The 19,993-nt window shown below is 39.6% G+C and overlaps 1 protein-coding gene across 4 annotated transcripts in view; it reads right to left on the bottom strand.

Moving 5' to 3' along the window:
- The window catches only part of PKIB (cAMP-dependent protein kinase inhibitor beta), a 1,514,333-nt gene that overhangs the window by 478,406 nt on the left and 1,015,934 nt on the right, over positions 1–19,993 (bottom strand). For all 4 annotated transcript variants that reach the window (XM_044073807.1, XM_044073780.1, XM_044073798.1 and 1 more), the window contains one exon: positions 15,143–15,223. The gene's annotated coding sequence lies outside the window, so the exon portion shown is untranslated. The remainder of the gene's footprint in view (positions 1–15,142; positions 15,224–19,993) is intronic.

Genomic DNA, 19,993 nt, shown 5'->3' with positions numbered 1-19,993 from the left:
AGTAAGAGCCTAGCGTGTTTGCGTATGATCAGTGGGTGGAGAGTGGTATCTGGGTATTATAACTGTTGCCTATATTGTTTACTAATCCATACTGTCACATAGTAATTGCACATGGCTGTACACATTTATGGCTGAGGATTGTCTACAACAACCTCTACAGTGTTTGAAAATTGTTGGCCTTGTAATGTGGACAATGGGACATATAGGTCCTCAATATAATGATGTAACAAAACCCACATTGCAATGGATCTTATCATTACACAATCACCCCAACAGGATACTGATGACACACACAAACACACACTTACCAGTACTGAGTTTTAAACCCCTACCTGACTATGTATTGCTATTACAGTGTTATGCAGTTATTGCACGCACCACAGAGTTTACAAGTTGGAGAGCTGTCCAAAGGTATCTTTGAAAGTGGGAAACATCAGCAACAGTGCTAAAGGAGGGGTAAGGGAAGTGTAGTAAGTGTGAATGTCCACAAAAACAGATATTAACGAAGACACACAAACACTCTTATAGGGAAACACACACTATCACAGATGGCAGGATCAGGATTAAAACCCTTACCTAACTAGTTTGCTACACTACAATATCACGCAGTTATCGGAAGTTCCAGAGAGCTTATATGGCTGAAACATGGTCAAAGGGTTATTTCAAGGTGAATGACATCAGCAGGCATGCTAAAGTAGGGCAATGGGAGGTGTAGTGAGTGTGAATGGCATTAAAATCATTAATCTCCACACACGCACACACACACACACACACACACACACACACACACACACACACACACACACACACACAGACACAAACCCACTCACTTGCCAGTACTGAGATGCATAGGTTCTTTGTTTCACAGGTGTGTAGTAGGTGAATGAGCCTAAAGGCTGTACAAGGCTAGGTAAAGGAAATACCTTGGCATCAGGCCACATGACAATAGTCTCCAGTGTGGCTCAGGGGTGTAGTCCCAGGAGTGGTTCCCATGGGTGGGTATTGTATTCATCATCCATTCATCTGGGTTACTACTGTGGGTGGCCAGTGATGTGCACCGCTTCCCATGTATGTGATCTATATTCCATAACATGGACAGTGTCTGGGTTGTGCACATGTCCCATATGCATGTTCTTTGACATGTGGAAGTGTACTTGAGGTCTCTGGGGCATGTTGTGTGGACATATTGTTATCTTCTGATGTATTATTCCTGACCTCATTTGGTGAGACTTGGCTATGGAACTGAGGTCATGCTTGCACCTACACTGACAGCATGATACAGATATTCAGTGGAGTTAGTAGTGTCTGTCCATATATGACGTGTATAAGGCATGGTATTCTCTTTGTAGGTTGCATTTGCAGACTCTACAGTTGTTGCAGCTGTCCAGTGGGAAACATGACAAAAGGGCCACTGTAAGCATTTATTTGCCTACTGCAGGGATGGAACAGAGTGCCATGTCCTTTTACTTGCTGGATAACACACCCTCAGTCAGGAGATGTAACACATCACAGTACTTTCTGATGTCAGTGGCACTGTTGTGGTCAACAGGCATGTAGTTCACTACAATCACGCCGTGGTTACTATCTGTGAAGCAATATGCAGGGAACTAACAATATAGTGGTTGTTGCCTAGCCAAGTGTGTTTGTGTATGAGACATGGGTGGAGAGTGTTCTCTGAGTAATAGCGGGGTTGCCTATATTGTTCACCAATCCATAATGTCACATGAAGGGCTATGGATTGTCTACATCAGCCTCTCTGGTGCTTGACATCTGTTGTCCTTGTAAGTTGGACATTGTGACATATACTTGGTCCTCAACATAATAATTTATCAAAACCCACCCCACAATGCATTCTGTTATTGCACAATCACAGCAACCTCCACACAGGATACTGATGACAGACACACACACAAACTTGCCAGTACTGAGATTCAACCCCCTACCTAGTTATGTATTGTTGCTATAGTGTACCATATTTATCACATGCACCACAGAGCTTATAGGATGGATGTTGTCCTAAGGTACTTCTATGGTGAGGAACATCACCAGCCCTTGTAAATACTGGCATTGGGTGATATAGTGGGTGAGAGAGCCCAAAAATAATTTTAACCTAAATACACATTTACATTTACCAGGGGTGAGGTTCAAACCTCTGTCTAACAATCTTTATGGACCATTATGATTATACATTTACCACATACACCACTGACCTGACATGGTTTAGGGTTGGCAACAGGTACTTCTAAGGTGGATATCAGCAGGACTGCTAAAGTCAGGCTCTCAGATGTGTACTGTGTGTAAATGGGACCAAAATCTTTGAGGTACACACACAAAGACTTACTACAGATGAGATTCAAATCCCTACCTGTGTAGTTACTGCTACTACATTGTTATGCATTTATGGAACTCGCCATGGAGCTTACATGTTGGATAGCTCTCCACAGGTATCTTTGAAGGTCAGTAACATCAGCAGCAGTGCTAAAGGAGAGGTAAGGGGAGAGTAGTAAATGTGAATGTCCATAATATCAGGTATTATCAAGGTTACACACACTCTCTCACACTAACACACACAGTTTCACAGTTGCCATGTATGGGATTAAAACTCCTACCTAACTAGTATGTTACACTATAGCATTATGCAGTTATCGCATGTGCCACGGAGCTTACAAGGCTGGCTTTTGTCCAAAGGGGTATTTCAAGGTGACTGACATCAGCAGGCTTGCTAAAATAGGGCAATGGGAGGTTTAGTGACTGTAAATGGCCTCAAATTCATTAATCTCCACACACAGAGTTTTAAAGTTGCCATGTCTGGGATTAGAACATATACCTAACTACTATGTTGTGCTACAACATTACACAGTTATCACATATGCCATGGAGCTTATAGGGCTGGCCCTTCTCCAAAGGAGTATTTCAAGGTGACTGACATCAGCAGGCTTGCTAAAGTAGGCCAATGGGAGGTGTAGTGACTGTGAATGGCCCCAAAATCATTAATCTCCACACACAGAGAGTTTCAGCTGCTATGTTGGGATTAGAACTCTTACCTAACTAGTATGTTACACTCTAGCATTATACAGTTATCGTACATGCCACAGAGCTTATATAGCTGGCCTTTTTCCAAAGGGATATTTCAAGGTGACTGACATCAGCAGGCTTGCTAAGGTAGGGCAATGGGAGGTGTAGTGACTGTGAATGGCCTCAAAATCATTAATCTCCACACACACACGCACACACAAACACAGTTTCATGTCTGGGATTAGAACTTCTACCTAACTAGAATGTTACATTATGTCATTACATAATTATAGCAAGCGCCACGGAGCTTATGGGGCTGAGACATGGCCAGAGGGTTATTTTAAGGTGACTGACATCAGCATGAGTGCTAACATGGGCAATGGGAAGTGCAGTGTGTGTGAATGGGCCATAAACCATTCCTCTGGAAACACACAGTCACACACAGCTTTACATTTGACAGGACTGGGTATACAAATCCTAGATGAATACTGATTTGTACTATCATGTTACACAGTTATCACAAGCACCATAGACACTATAGGGATGAGGGCTACCAAAAGCAGATGATTACAGTGATTGACATTGGCACATCATGTGATATTGGGCAATTGGATGTGTGGTAGGTGAGACAGGCCTTATGATGGAAATCTCTCTGTCACTGAGTCTCTGCCTTCCCCACATCTCTGTGTGTGTATGTTTGACCTATTATAGTATGTTGGCCTTGGATATGTGTGAGTATTCCTATCCAATGTGTGTGCAAAGCATGAATGGTGTGCAATGTGATGTGTGCACACAGACATCTGCGACTGATAGATATGTATAGTCCACTGTTGTTGTCAGACACGGGCTTCATTTCTCTTAGTATAGGAGCATGCCAAGTACGACCTTCTGTATTGAGTGTGTGAATCCATTCCAGGTAGGTGTACTCTAGTCCAGGATTTGGTGTTCTACACCTACAGCTAGCGGCGTGTTTCTGCAGGATATCTGTAGATAGGTTGACAATATGGAGTCACAATGGGCGAAAGATAGTGGAATACTGTAACTGTTGTGTCTGTGCTGCTTGTGTTATATGGTTGGTGTTAGCAAAGATATTCAGACGTATGTACTGTTTTACACTGTGATGTATTATGTCATCAACTACTGACAGATGTACTTATTTCCTCACGGTTATTTCCTGTGAAATACAAGATGAATGAAGCTGTCTCCAGTATTGCGGTCTGCAGCCTACATATTCTTACACACTCATGCCATTCTTCAGGGGTAGCTGCAGACACTTGCTGATGGGTCTTTGTAAATGTTCCAGCACCTTTGTACTGTGGTGGTTGAGAATCCCCTGCTTGTACATCTATCAATGTAACAGAATGGCCATATCCTGCTGTGGCCATACCTCTCAGCTGTACAGATTCACCCAGGTTACCCACAGGCAAGGCTCATATATCTAGTCAGTTCCTCTTCACATTGTGGTTTACAAGCAGGTTTGTAGCCACCCATTACTGGGTTTGCAGGCAGGGGTAGTATGGGCACACATCAGAGTTTCAGACTTCACACACTCCATGGCATCTATGCTTCTACACCCCCCACACTCTGTTATTCTATCCTCTTCCTAACATTATGCAAGTGATATCTGAGAAGTATCCCTATAGTTGTCTCTTCATCCCAGTGGTATTTAGGGGTTGGTCCACAGTTCATGCAGTAGGACATGGTGGACATGCTACTGGAATTTGTCAACATGGACTTGGCATTTGTGTTCTGTGGACTGTGTTATTTTGTTAGTTGGGACCCCATGAGATAACATACATTGGCAGTACAGGTGAGGCACAGGCCTTTGGCAGAGGACTCTAGGGCATTTGGTACTGATGCAGTGCATTCTGTCACTCCTACAGTCCTAGGCTGTGAGCCACTGGATTCCCCTGGGGTGACAGGGTAAGTGTGCGAGGTGTTAATGGCAATAGTTTCTGTCCATATTACTCCATTGTTCTGGATGCTAGCAAGGTGCTGCTTACAGCTAGGGACACACCTGCATGGAACATCTCTTCAGCATGCTGCATTCTGTGGGTATTCCCATACAGAAGTGGGGGTCATACTGTACTAATTCCCAACAGCAGTGATATGACCTCTGATAAACCTATGACTGATGGAGGGATGAGCTGAGTGCATGTGTGATACGGAAGCTCCTTGAAGCTGACTCACAGCTATATCTAGGACATTCCCTTTATGCTGCCTTGTCCGGGGACATAGGCAGTCTCTCATTACTTCATAATTGTGCCTTTTGTGGTTTGCCCATGATTGGCCAGACTACATCAGTATCCCATACTACACAGACAACTAATGTGCTGCTAACCTGTATGCACAATTCCAAACTTGTGCGCAGTTGACAGTTACATTTTATGCACTCTGTCTAGGGTACTTCCACCTGTGTACTGTGTGTATGTCTGGGCCCACATTCACGGCATGTGCATCGTTCAGATGGTGACAGATATTGACATCTGAACAGTGACTATGGATGAATGCTGGACTGGGTCTTGCTGGGATGCATTGTGTTTGGCACTGCAGTTGTCAGTACATGGCCCTGTCATCAACAGTACTGGCCATAGGCCACCGAGACACAACCCTCAATGCCTACATGCTGACCGCGTTCGCACAATATAGAACACACAACAACCTGACACACAGACCACTGCATATTGTACACATGCAACAATCTATCCTGTAAATTGGTCCAGCTTAGGTAATCTGTGCTCCACTGTTATTAAACCCACACATACATGTTACTGCATTTCTACATAGGATAGTGGGGGGGGGGGGGGGCACACCTGTCAATTGTAAACATTTGCTATGACTGTACTGGTTTTTCAGGTACTCTGTTTTCTTCCATTTCATTTTGTATTCTGACCTATCATGCAGACTAGAGGCATATCAGCAGAGTACAGATCTTAGGTTTTATTGACTTATATTTCATTTTCAGACTTCTTGCCCTTCAGAACTAACATACAACTGCCGGACCTGTTGTTGTCTGTCTGTATAAGTCTGAAGGGGGGCTGTTCTCCATTGCCATCAATTGGAGGCCTTAGCACAGCCTTTCTTTATGGTCATCTACACCTGTCCTGCTGGCTGAGGCTGTTGTTGGGTAAGTGAGCCTCATTGACATGCATGTGTGTGTCTTATAACCACACATTTGGGCCACCACATGTACTGCAGTGGGATATGTCACCTTGTCTAGTACTGCCTAGTTTGCTGACACCAGTATTTGTTATGGATTTCATGCTGCCTATATAGGTGTCCACTATCTGCTGCCATCCCATTCAGCCATCCGATTCCCTTGCATGCTCACATCCATACCATAGATACAACTAGCAGAACATACTATTCCATTCAGCAATTGATAGGAAGAGTGACTTACCTTGTGGCTGTGCCAGTATTGAGGATGGTGCTGGAGGTCTGACTATGTCGGATGCACATAGTACACTCCCTATACATGGTAAAGCACAAGTAGTGTCATGTGTGGCATCCCTTTTACTGTATGTGCGAATCAGAGAGAGGTGTCATTCCTTGGGTCCCTACCGTGTCAGTATATGTGCTATGTGTTGCCTCTTTGCCAAAGCCTGGGCATACTGGGCACACCTCGCAGGCTCAGGTTGTTCCTCCTCCGAGTCACTCTGTGCCTGTGCTGGCCTTGGCAATGGTGGGGGGCTATGTGGCCCTGCCCCGTGCTGTCCCTGCTGCAGCTGTTTCTGCAGGATCATATTGTGTAGCATGGCACATACAATGAAAATATGTGTACACGTAGCTGGAGAGTACTGCAAGACTCCACCGGATATGTCCAGGCACCGGAACCGTGACTTGAGCATCCCAAACACACGCTCTATTATGATTCTGGTTTGTGCATGTGCCTCATTATGGAGTTCTTGTTTGGGTGTGTGTGCATTTCTGATGGGTGTCATCAGCCATGGCTCCAGTGCATAACCAGCATCCCCCACTAAGGGGCCATATGGGATGTCCCCACTGGTAAATCTCTGGTACAGCTGTGTCATATGCCAGATGTGGGAGTTGTGATAGCTTCCAGGGCTGCCAGCACACACATTCAAATCGCACATGACCAGGCAGTTCATGGAGGGGAAGCCCTTGCGGTTTATGTAAACCCTAACCCGCTCACCAGTTGGTGCTTTGATGTGCATGTGCATGCAGTCTATAGCACCCACTACCTCAGGGTATTCTGCTATTTGGTGGAAGAGATGTATATTGCTAGTCAACACCTCACAGGTGTTGAGGAAATATATGTGCTAACCGGCATGTGCTGACATGGCATCCAGGAACTGTTGGAGTACCCTGGATGCTGATGCCTGTCAGATCCCCATGATATCCACAGTTGGCCTTTGGAAGGTACCTGTGGCTAGTATTCTTAGCCCTACACATACCTTGGTATCCACTGGGATAGATCCCCTCTGTTGGTTCTGTTTGTGAGGCACAGCTCAACAATTTGCTGTAGGATGTCCCTGTCCACCCTATAGCACTCCACTATCTCCAGCTCATGTAGCCCGTGGTAGGTTACCCTGGGTCTGTACACTCTTCTCCTTCTCCTCACTGTGGGTTGGTCATCAGCATTCTCATCCTCACCACCCTCAGCCTCTTCCTCATACTGATGTATGAGAGCGACAGGAGCCCTATCACCGGTGGTGAAGAGTTTGTGGTAAAAACCAGAATGAAAGATGTTTGCATAGTTTATAGTAGTGTGCTGGGCTGGGCTGCTGCCTGTGTAATTGGTTGATTCTAATACATTTCACCTGCCAGCTATGTTAGTTCCCCTTGATTGCCTACCTACTGCTGTTTTCCCTTCCCATTGCCTTCCTGTTTAAGCCCAGAGGTGCAACGCACATACCCAGTGCTCAGATGGGAACAGAGCTGCTATTTCCTGTGTTTTTTTTTTTTGGTTTAAAACCTGGTGCATGGTACTCACACCCATTTAGGCGATGTAAACATCGCTAGGCAGCCTCAGACACACACCCCCTTCCTTAGCTGTGCTTAGCTAAGGGCAAACACAGGCCACAGTGCTCCAATAAGCTTACAGCATGCATGACACCCCCCTTTATGAGGTCATCTACCTCTTATGCTTATACCATGGTGTTGCTGCACTTACACGGTTGGGTGCAAGCAAACACTGAGGGGAAATCTGTGATTCAGTATCAATCCCTTCATTTGCATAAAACTAACTGTTAATGCATGGTTACAAAACTGACACTCAGCCTACCCCCTTAGCAACCACTACTCCATGGTATTGTTGTCTTATGCATGCCATTGACTATAATGGCAGAATGCTGATTTGCGTTTAAAAGCTTATTTTCAACTTTTTTCCTTATTTTCGGGCCGATCCCATTTGCCCACCACTGCCCTACCCTTAAATGGCCAAAATCGGCCAAAAAAAATAAAAGTAAATTTTTATAATTTTGCAACTATTTCCCATGCCAATGGCCATATATTTGGCCATTGGCATGCCTACTACATTGAATACATGATTTCTTTGGAACTGAATAAAACCACTTGTTAGCACAAAAGCGAAACAGCAAACCATGAACAAAAGTTGAGAAGAATAGATTTATTTAAAGCGCTTTTCGTTGCCCCAATAAAGCAACTTCTTCAGAAACAATACTCATTAGGAGGTACTGTTGTTTAAAAGTGGTGGATAAAAGTCACATGGTTAACCACACCTCCTAGCCAAACCACATTTAAAAAGACATTACGCCTTACTAAACAAACAACTCTGAAAAATCATAATAATTTTCATTAAAATAATTTGTGCATGTCATATAAAATAGTATTATATCAACATAAAAATGCTACACTACAAATTTGCTTTGCTTTTCTGCTGAAAAGTGGTTTTATTCAGTTTACTTGTCTTTCCCCTAGTTTATTTCTTTGGAGCTGTCATGCCTCCGTTTTGTAATTTGCAGAAAAGTATTCGGTTAGTAACCAAATACATTTCTGCAGGTTACACTATTCCTGCACAAATGCCTGCCTGCTTCCTGGATCACTAATTCACCTCATTTGCATGGTTTTCACCAGAAAATGGGGTAATTAGCATACAGAAGCTGTGTCCATACAGGAATAGTGTAGGAGCGCTTGTGCATGTCCCAGGAGCTTGTTCCTGGATCGCTCATCGGCCATATTGCGTGCAGCAGTTCTTGCACTATTCCTGCACACAGTGCAAAGCTTGCTGAATCCCGGGGATAGGTATACACACACACACACACACACACAAATTATATATATATATGTAGATGTGTGTGTGTGTGTGTGTGTGTGTGTGTGTGTGTGTGTGTGTGTGTGTATGTGTGTGTGTGTGTGTGTATTTAAATTTGTGGTATCTTGTTTAATCAGTACATGAAAAATCATAGAAAAAACCTCTAAGCCTACAATGAATCAAACACGAAAACTGCACTAATAACTTGCCCCCCCCTTTTTTTTTTGCAGGTATACACATTCTTTCAGTGGCAATGTTATGTGACACGGTGTATGACAAACTGTAGTGTTTGTATTTTTTTAATGTATTGTTTTTGAGGTAAAGCGAGAGTGTATGTGTGTATTTGCGGTCATTGATTACTGCTGTGGTTTGTATGTTGGAGGTTGCTCATGTGTATTTTTATAGTTCTGTATGGCTGTTCTGCTAGTGTATGAATATGTTTCTAATTATGTTGCTTTGTATTACTATTTTGCATTATTTTATGTACATCTGTGCTTGCTTAAGGGGTTGTTTGTATTATATGTTATTGCCAGTTTAGTATGTATTTGTGCTTCTTACATTACACAAAAAAAAGAAAAAAAACATACAGTAGAAACTCTTGAGAAGAAAATGGACCTTTAAGTATCACTTGAAACATACATGCACGCACGTGCACTTACATGCATACACATGTACACACACACACACACACACACACACACACACACACACACACACACACAAATCACCAGTCAGAACTGTGTGATTAAAACATAGCCAGTCAAATGTGTAAGACAATTGCAGAGGTTAGTAGGTAGCACAAAAAATGTTAAATGCTAACCTAAAATCCTCAGGAGTTTGTAAGTTTCCAACATGACACGTATTACAAATCAGTAAGGATCTATCTAACTAAACACAGCTAGTCATAAAGTCTTGTTGTGTGCTGTGTTGGGAGTGTGTGTGTGTTTTGGGGATATATTTATTTAAGCAATTTTTGTAACATTTTTGCTATATTCATTATTTACAGTTACTGCGGAGGTGGTGCTGGGGTAGCGTTGTCGCCTCACAGTAAGACGTTGTCCTGTTCGATTCTCAGCTAGAGCGTCTTCTGTGTGGAGACATGCGTGAATGGGCGGACCTTCGTTGAAGGTTGTGCGTCAGAGCTGGCAACTCGGCGCATAAAAATCTACTGCCAATCATTAACGGACTGAAGTTCCACTGTGGCGACCCCTAACCGGGAAAAGCCAAAAGACACAACAACAACAACAACAAATATCATATTACAGTGTACTGTATTAGGTTTTCAATCTCATTTTACGTCATGTGGGTATTTATTTAACATTTTAGCATAGTTTGTAATCTTTTTCTGGTAGGCAGTATTTATTTATAGTTATTTCATTCTTTAAGATCCTAGAGTTTTTTGTTTTATTTTTTCCATTATTTTCCTGTGTGTGTGTGTGTGTGTGTGTGTGTGTGTGTGTGTGTGTGTGTGTGTGTGTGTGTGTGTAGGATATCAACTTGTTTTAAATTATTTTTTCTTTCCTGTATGTACAGTAACTCTGGTTCACATTTCTTTTATTATTTCTTCAAGTTTTTCTTTTTCATTTAATGTTTTACTTGTAAACTTTTTCTTTTTATTTGTAGGTTTTTTCCTCAGTTCTTTCTTGTTATTTTTTTCCTTTGTTTCTTGTGTCACGTTCTCTCGTTTTTCTTTGGTTCTCATTGCATTTTTGCATTATTCTTATTTTTGTGCTTGCTCTCTGTCCTCTTTTTGGCAATGTCTGTTATTATATTTTGTCCTGAAGAGTTTAAAGAATGTTAAAACTGCTGTTTCTCCTCTGTGTTATTAATGGTTTAGCTATATTAATGTTAATTTGTTAAATTTTATGTATTGTTTAGCAGGTAATCACGGCATCCTAATTCTAAGTGATTGTTAATATTTTGTTTGGTTACTAAACTTCTTGAATGTTTGTCTCATCTCCAGTAATTTTATAGTTAAAAAGGTCAGACCTGTACCCTGGTCTCTTCTGAGCTTGGAAATCACTAAGAAAAGCTTTGAGTGCATTTTTGTGACTGGCCAGTTGGCCATTTTGCTTGTTTATTCAGTTCTTTGCCTCTATAAAATTGTATTTGCATGACACTGCTTATCATGCATCTGGAATTAGCAGTGCCCTGTATTGATGCAGGCACTTATAATGCAACTTTCTCTATAAAAATAAAATAACTCTTTGTCTAGCATGTTGGTCTGTGCATAGAAGAGCATTTCTCACTACCTGAAGGGCATTTTCTTCTGAAGAATGTGAACTTTTCATTAACTTCTTCATGTCTAAGTGTGCCTTCATTAGGGGGAGTGTGACACTTTCGTGCAATCTCTGTGGAGGGCAGTGGTCTGGCTAGCACTTGACTTTTTTTCTTAAACTTTGTTCATCATGCTTGATTTCCATGAGTTAATTTCCTTAGTTTTAGGTACACAGTGAGCAAACATTGGTCTTGACCTTTGCCTAAACAAGATTCTTTTCTGCAGGTCTTGGGCCAAATGGGTCTATATTACCATATCGAATGGTAATAATCTCAAACGCTGATATTAGTGAAAACGCAGGTAAACTAACTTGTTTTCTTGAGGTCGCGGTACAGTGAGGATTGGAATATTTGCCCTTTCCTCACTGTAGTGTGACCTCAGAGTTGGAATATATATGTAGCAGGGGGTGTGGCGGGTGTGGGGGGGCACAGCCCCCCCACAATAGCAAGTTTGTTTACCTGCATTTTCAAGATTATTACCATTCAATATGGGAATATAGACCTGGGCCAAATGCTGTTCAGGATCATCAAGTCCTCTCTTAGCTGGGTATCTTCCCACCCTTTCTTAACCCATTCTCTCCCCTGTACATCTCTTTTGAGTGTGTACCTTTAACTCCCAGTGGGTGTGGCTTGAGCCTTTAAAAATGAAGTTAGCACCTTACAGTTCTAACAAACACTCACTGACATAGGTGAAATATCAAGACAGTTGTGTTTGCCATCATGTATGCATCAAGATAAGATAGTCTGATATCAGCATGTAGCATGGTTTTGGAATTATTAACGCAAATACAAACAAGCAATATTTGACGCCTAGAGGCACAGTAGGAGGTAACTGCAGATGCACCTGGAGATGTCACTGGCTACATTTTTACAATAAACATATGCAGAATGACAGCTGTGTACTAGCCATGTAACACAAAGTGAAAACATAGCTCATCATTTAGAATAGAGTTTAGGCTTTTATACACACATTGTTGACATAGACTGACTAAAAAGTGTGATTCCCTGAGCATCTGCTTGTGTGCTGTGTGACTCATAACCAGTATCTTAACTGAACAATATCTGACTAGAGGCATTGTGTTTATTACCCTTACCTCCATGGCAAATTAATAAAGTAAAATAACTTTGTTCTTTGACCACCATGCCTTTATTTCTGGTGAAAACAAAATATATAAGCTATAAATATTTTTGCATCAGTTCTCTAAGATTAAGATTCTGGGCTTCCACTAAAATTTATCTAGTTGCATGTGCTCCCTTGTATCACAAGCTAACATTTGGGAGAAGAAGAAAGTATTATTCCTTTTTCTCAGAAATTATTAGGAATTCATTGCATATTATGCCAGCAATGCATTATCTTTAATTCACGTTAGTCAAAAAAATTATGATGCAGGGTTACTTAAGCTTTCTTGGTCTAGCCATCTCAACATAAAAGTAAAGCCATAAACAGATTGTCCTCTGGGGCTTTGCTGAAATAGCATCTTGATGTCTCTGAAGATATCAGAACTACTTGGCGAATATGCTACCTATCAAAGTGGTTGGTGACATATCTCCTATTTCCTTCAGCTTTCAAGAAGCCCGGTGTTAAGTCAAACATTAAGCTACATGTATATCTTTTATTCTAAAATATTTAAGTGTATAGCCATGTAATCTGATGGCTTATATTTACAACTTTTATTTTAAGCAGAAGGGCTGGATAACTAAGTGCTGTGCTTGGCATCAGACTGCAACCCTCCCTTCATATTGACTTATAAAATGTTTATAGGCCACAAACACTTAATACTGGTTTTATTTTACTCCACTGTTTGGAGAAGGATGACAGGTAGAGCTATGAATTACACTAACATGAATTTCATGTAATAAAGTGAATTAAAGCAGCAAAACATAAAATAATAACATAACAAATTTCTCAACTAGAATAACAGTAATAAAAGACACCATAAACTGCATGTCCTGGTTTTAGCCTCTGTGAATGTTTTGTGGCCTAGAGGTGAAAGACTACCAAAACCACATCACCAGTCTGTTTTTCTGCTACCCTTTATCTCCATTAACCATGTTCATTTTCAGATGTGAAGGGTAAACGGCTGTATTTCCCAATATCTTCATCATATCTGTAGGCTGAAAAGATTGTTAGAGTATTTCAAATTCTACTAGCTCTCACCTATAGAATTATATATCAGTGCAGTATTTGTCTTTCATATTACTCAGTGACTTGGTTCAATTTCTTTCCTTAGATCTGCAGAAACATTGCATTATGTTAAGCAAACTTTTTAAGGTTCTAGCTGTAGTACATTTGACTTTTAGCTCCATGGCTAAGCCTTGTTTAAACCTTAAATGTGACCTATGGCATTTCAAGTAATATTAGTAACCATTAACAGCTGCATGTGTATGTAGTTGATTCCCATAAACATGTATTATTATTTCTTGGTCTTCTCCTTTCCAGTGCTTACTGGTCATCACCTTCTTCCTTCATGCCTGCATCCAAGAAGGATAACCACACAGGCAGACATCGGGTTGTCAGATTATCCTAATTCCCCATTACCCCATTGACGACCTAGATGAATAGCTCTCCCACAGTGCCGACTTACTTTTCTGCTGACCTCTATTTGTTATAGCATGAAAGTACTGCTTGAATGGTACTCCCCTTCCTAATCCCATATCTCATCTGTAAAGTGTTGCTTATTGAAGTAGTCTCTGGCCTATAATGAAACAATTTGTTCTCAGAGTGTCCAATAACCCACCACCAGCTGTCTGTTGATGCTTGCTTTTGTACCAGCTATTATGAATTGCTTGCAGATAGGGGACAATATTGTTGCTTCTATATGTGGATCAATGAGAAAGTGCCATTTGGAAATGGTATAGCTTTTTCTTGTAGTTGTTGCATTTGTGTCATCATAGGTAGGTGGTAAGGTAAGTACAATTGAATTTCTGATGCTGCAAAAATGTCTATCTTTATGTCTCCTCTTTTAGTGCTTTTTGGAATGGGTCAGTTAACATCTCTTATGAGACTTTTGTAGAATGGGAACAGTGCTTTAGTACTAAAGAAAAATGACATTCTTTGGGAATTCCATCCCTTATTACTAATGGCCAACAAACAATACCTTATGTTGTTCCTAAAATCTATTTTGCATGCAGCAACCCCTAGACATTCACATGTGCTACATCTAAACTTCCTGTGCTAAGACTTCTTTAAAAATTGGTGTCTAAATTCAGAGTTCATGTCATTTACTGGTAGCTGTTCCTACTTTCTTCTGTTCGTTTGTTAATGTATCTATTTTTAAATATGAAAATGTGTTGAAGCTGCTACCAAATTAATGATTACATCTTAATTTTCAAACTAATTCACTGCAACATATCAGATGAAAAAAATACGTAATCAAAACAAGGTCAGTACAGAATGCAGTAGTAAAGCTTTTTGTAACTTGGTAGATAAAGCCCTTGAAGGTTAGCGTCTAAAAATTGCCCCAAACACAAATGCTCTTCACTTCACTGTATTAACATAGCTAATTTTCTAATAAAATGTCAGAACCTATCATTTTGAGTAAACAAAGCAGAATGTGGCAATAATTAAAGCATGAATAAAATAATTGAATGCTAGACTAAATTGATTTTACTCACAGAATTTTTGCAAGAAAGGATGTTACTTAAGTGTGCTGATAGCTTCTCTGAATGTGTTGTTTTCTTCTCAGGCAAGAATACCTACAAAACATAGATAAAACAGTGTTTATAATAGCACCATTCCAACACAATTATCCCAATCTACAGGAAACATATAAATCATCTGTTTCATTTTATTGTTAATTGCATTTATTTTAAATGCATTTTCAAATGTAAAAAGATTAACATGTTGTTTTAAGGCTGCATTTTTCATGAGACAGTATTGCAGACTTTTTTGTTCAGCATTTCTGAATAAAGATACTGGGTGCAAAATGAACTGTCAAGAATGATTGTGAGGTGCGTGTCATGCTGGAAAGTATCAATGTCAGTTTTTAAATGACATCATAGTTAGGGGTCTCTGGCAGAGTACCTCAAGGGGCTCTGTGTAAAATCGGTTAAAGGTTAAATTCATTAAAGATAAATGAATAGCAGCCCAACACCTGCAACAAACCGCTAAAAATTAAGTGGGTCTTAGAGGTATATAGCAGAAAACATTAATTAACACCATATTATTTCTCAAACTGCAAGGAAAAAAAGACATAACTATGGAACATTTTTATAAAATGAGGCTGCCAATAAAATTATATTCATGGATAAAATTATATAACCTCTGGATGTTCTAAGAAAAACACAAGTATTTAATTACTTATGATGATTTATGTGCTAAATGATTATTGCAATAGCACATGAATTCAGAAAGTATAAACATAAGTTTACTTGTCAAAAGAAGCTAAAATTCATCACTACAGAATATATGAGTAAGGATTTGCTTTAGCTGAATAAATACAGAACTTCAGGGTACGGGAAAGGGGATGAGTGCCTTTTCAAGATGAACAAACAAGAAAAAGTAACTGTGAAGACAAATGTAGAGTTCAAATGATTATTGAGACCTTGTGAGGGTGTTGAACAGGAGTGTAGCCTTCAGGTAAGAGTAGAACGAATAAGTCAAAAAAATATAATAATGTCAATATGTTTTCTGCTGCTGAGAAGAAAATTGTATCATAAGATGTGTTAATTCAGGGCCAGTGGTACATCACTAGCCAAAATGATAAAGTGTTATCCATTACAAAATGACTTAGTTCTCACATTTTCTTCTTCTTCTTGTGTTTTATGCCTTTCATCTCTGTAATACAGATTGTGAGGCATTTTCCTGCACATTAAATAATTTAAAAAGTCTAATGTAACACATAAATATTTATTCTACCTTTTAATAGTTTGCTAATGTCACTACAAGTGAGTGCAAAAATATTGCAGATTATAACTCTGGATACAGACATGTTTTGATAGTGCTATATAGGGGTTAAGGGTTGGGATAATGGTTAAGGTGTTTACCTCACAGACAAAAGGTTCAGAGTTTGCTTCTCACCTTTGAAAGAAAAATTGTCTAGTCTTAAAATAATCTACAAAGGCAATTAGCATACCACTTAACTATAAACCTATATATTTAAGATATACTTAACTGCAATATTCTGGATTCCTATCAAAAGTGTGATAGTCATACTTATAAGTCCTGCAATTCCAAAAATAAGTCATAAGTGAAATGAAAATACACACTGACTGCTGAAACCCAGCATCTTTAAATCATTTTATGATGTGGAATACACCAGGATGACACAAGTTAAGTCTTATATAGTGCCACAGTTCCATTTGTAGTCTTACTCACCAGATGATTGTAGTCACAGTCCTCAAAATATGCATAGGCACCCCAACTTCCATATAAATTTTTTAGTTATTCGGGGGATAAATATCCATCCATCTTTAACTTCCTTTTTCCCAAATTTTGCACATGGGGTTGGGGTCCAATCATCTAGAGCTAATGTTCACACCACTGGGTGGCTAGCCCTGCCACTGTTGAGTATTTAAATACCATCACTTGTAATTTGACTCTTACATGTGAACTGAGTCCTGTGGTTCTCAATACTCTATGTATATTGGGCAAGCTTTATTGATAAAAAGAACAAGGTTGAATTCCAAAAATGCACTGCACAGGCATCAGGGATACTTACAATTCCGCACTACAAAACAGTTTAGCTAGCAGTTCTGTCCAAATATTAGCTAAACACAGACAGCAGCCTAGCACAAGCGATTTGCATTTAATTATACAACAGGGCAAAATGAGCAGCTTAAAAACTAAGATGGATATCTCTGCAGGGGTACAAAATGAAATTCCTTTGTGAGAATTGCCTTAGTATAAGATACCAAAAAACAATGCCGATTGTTGTTTTTCATAGAAAATCACTGCTTGTGGAATGTGTAAGTGTGTGCTGGCAATGATTCCTTTTTTCTGGTTTGTTTGAGGTGGTGTGGCCATGTACTTTGTATATTAAAATTCAATGGCTTTAGCGTCCTGCCCCCTATAGATGGGCTTATCTCCCTACAAAAAAAAGACTTGCAGTTTATTTTTTGCAGTTAATTTTTTTCAACAATTAGTTTTACTTTCTAATGCTTTAGGTTTTGCTGTTTGTTATTTTCATAGTGGAGTCACTGAGATGAGTAACAATGAAATATGCTTGCAGTTCTGTACTACATTCAGTGAAATTCCTCTTTTTTGTATAAGCACCAAGACACAGTTCATAGTTTTGCTATGAATCAAGTTGCATGGTTGATCAGCATTGCTGTGTGGCACTAAGTTGTTAAGAGCAACCTTATAAAAATATGCAGTTTTATACCATCTCACTGAGTGGCTTCTTTATTTATTTATTAATTGTATGTACTCGTTAAACCATATAAGCCCACTGAAAACAAGTATCCCTTTTCAGGGCTGTCTGGTTCAGTGACTTATTCACAGTCATATAAAAGACAAATTGAATCTGAGGAAATCAAATTATTTACTAGAGGAAGCAGCTGATGAACAGTACATAATCATGTTCCTCAGCATCCACTGTCAGGTTTACAGTGGCATGACAAACTACCTCCATAGTTATTAATGAGGGCTCCAAGCAAAACCTTTCCCTCAACTGTCACCTGTAGTTCAGCATTCTCTTGGGCTTGGTAAACCAAATAGCCAAGATACAAATGAACATTTTCTGTATCCATCTCATGGGTCACACATTTAAATCTTTATATATATTTTAAATGAACCAAGAGTAAACATTTTTCCAGATGTTCTGATAATTTTTCTTTATGCTTATGAGTAACATATGTCTGGGAGCTCTAACATACATGCAGCTGGAACATTGTGCAGTTTGGTAATAACATTACACCATGACAAGGAGTGATTAATTTATATTTTCTACACATTTAGGGAGTGCTGTTTGTGGGGCATATTTTGATTACTGGGGCACATTGCTCAACTGACTAAACTACAGCTACCCATAGTAGGCAAAAATATGAAACAACATTAACTATTCTGTGATGTATTGCTATTTTACAAATTAATGTAAATAAGAAATGCATTGCATTTTAAAATAATGACAGTACATACTGCTGTCTATTGTCCCTCTGTTTTCATTGAGATAAGTTATTGGGGATGTTGTTGTGATGTACTGCGCATATTAATGTCCACGTATATGGCAATATATTCACAGATACTCAAATGTGTACTTGGTATCATGGTAACAATGTAAATGTCAGGGACATTTTTAAAAGCATGGGGCAAACACAATTTGTAAGAAAAGGATATTACAAGTTTGTGTTTAAAGACTTACAAAGACTATTGATAATGGGAAATGTTTTATGAAAAAGATGTATTAAATGACTTTCTCAACTTTAGTGGTAAGGAAAAAGTGATGGATATGTTATTTTGTTCTGCACTGGAAGCCACACTGACCTGGGTTTAAGTGAGTCTACCAAGGTGATAGGTACTGGTCCCTTCAAGGAGATAAAACTCACCCATTGTATAATTTACTGTTTCTGTGGCACTTCAGTAGTTGGTGGCCACAGAACAAAGTATATACATTGAGTCATTTATTCAGGGCAATCATGTTTTTGATGAAGTTGAATTCAAATGGTTTGTGTCAATGACCATTAATTTTAAAACACAAAAAAAACACAAATATGCTAAATGTATACAAAAGTAAATGCACTCTGGATTGTACAGTGATGTTCTCCTTGATAAGGTTTTCCTTTCAGATGTTCAGTCTTAAATTGTTTCATTTATATTTGCTCAACCATGCCTGCACAATGCTGTTTCCTCATGACTGGTTGTATACCTCATGTTGTACAGCTGTGTGTAGGGTTGAATTTTAAGAAGATCAGAGAATACTTGGAAAAAGAAAGTCATTTTTGTGATTGTTCTTTCTCCTTGTTATTGTTAACTCAGCTGAGAGTAAGAATAAAAAAATTCACCTCTGTTTAAACACCATTGTCCCTCATGAATATGGGCAAGAAGTGAATGTTTTGCTTGTCTCTGGATTATCTGTACTTAAAATACAAGAGCTAAAAACTTCATGGGAATGTAGGGCTAGTCTTCTGAAGATCCTCACATTTCAATAACCTTGTAAGTACTTATAAATCTATAAACCTATTAAGCATCCTGTAGAAAGAAAAGCTCCCCCAGCTTGCCCCATAGTAAAAATACTTGTTTGTGTTTGCAGGTGGCTTTTGTTTACATCAAGCAACAACAAAAACCAGTAAAATCCAATGGTTTATTCGATACACTCTAGCGCCTCGGCTGCAGTAAGCCTTCAAGGAGTAACACCAAACACACCCCATACATCTTTTATAGTCCCAACAATCCACAGCGGAAAAGAGGTTTTGGAGAACAAGACTACCAGAGAGGAGGTGCGTTGCGACAAGGGAGAGAGTACAAACGGACTAAATGGTACTGAAAAACAGTTATTTACCAATATGGTTGTAAATTTGTCAGGATGT

The sequence above is a fragment of the Protopterus annectens genome, chromosome 1.part1, assembly GCF_019279795.1.
Source record: "Protopterus annectens isolate FY-2018-M chromosome 1.part1, PAN1.0, whole genome shotgun sequence".
Lineage (NCBI taxonomy): Eukaryota > Metazoa > Chordata > Ceratodontiformes > Protopteridae > Protopterus > Protopterus annectens.
Note: the sequence above shows the minus strand (reverse complement) of the source record. Positions and strands in the feature narration are given on the sequence as shown.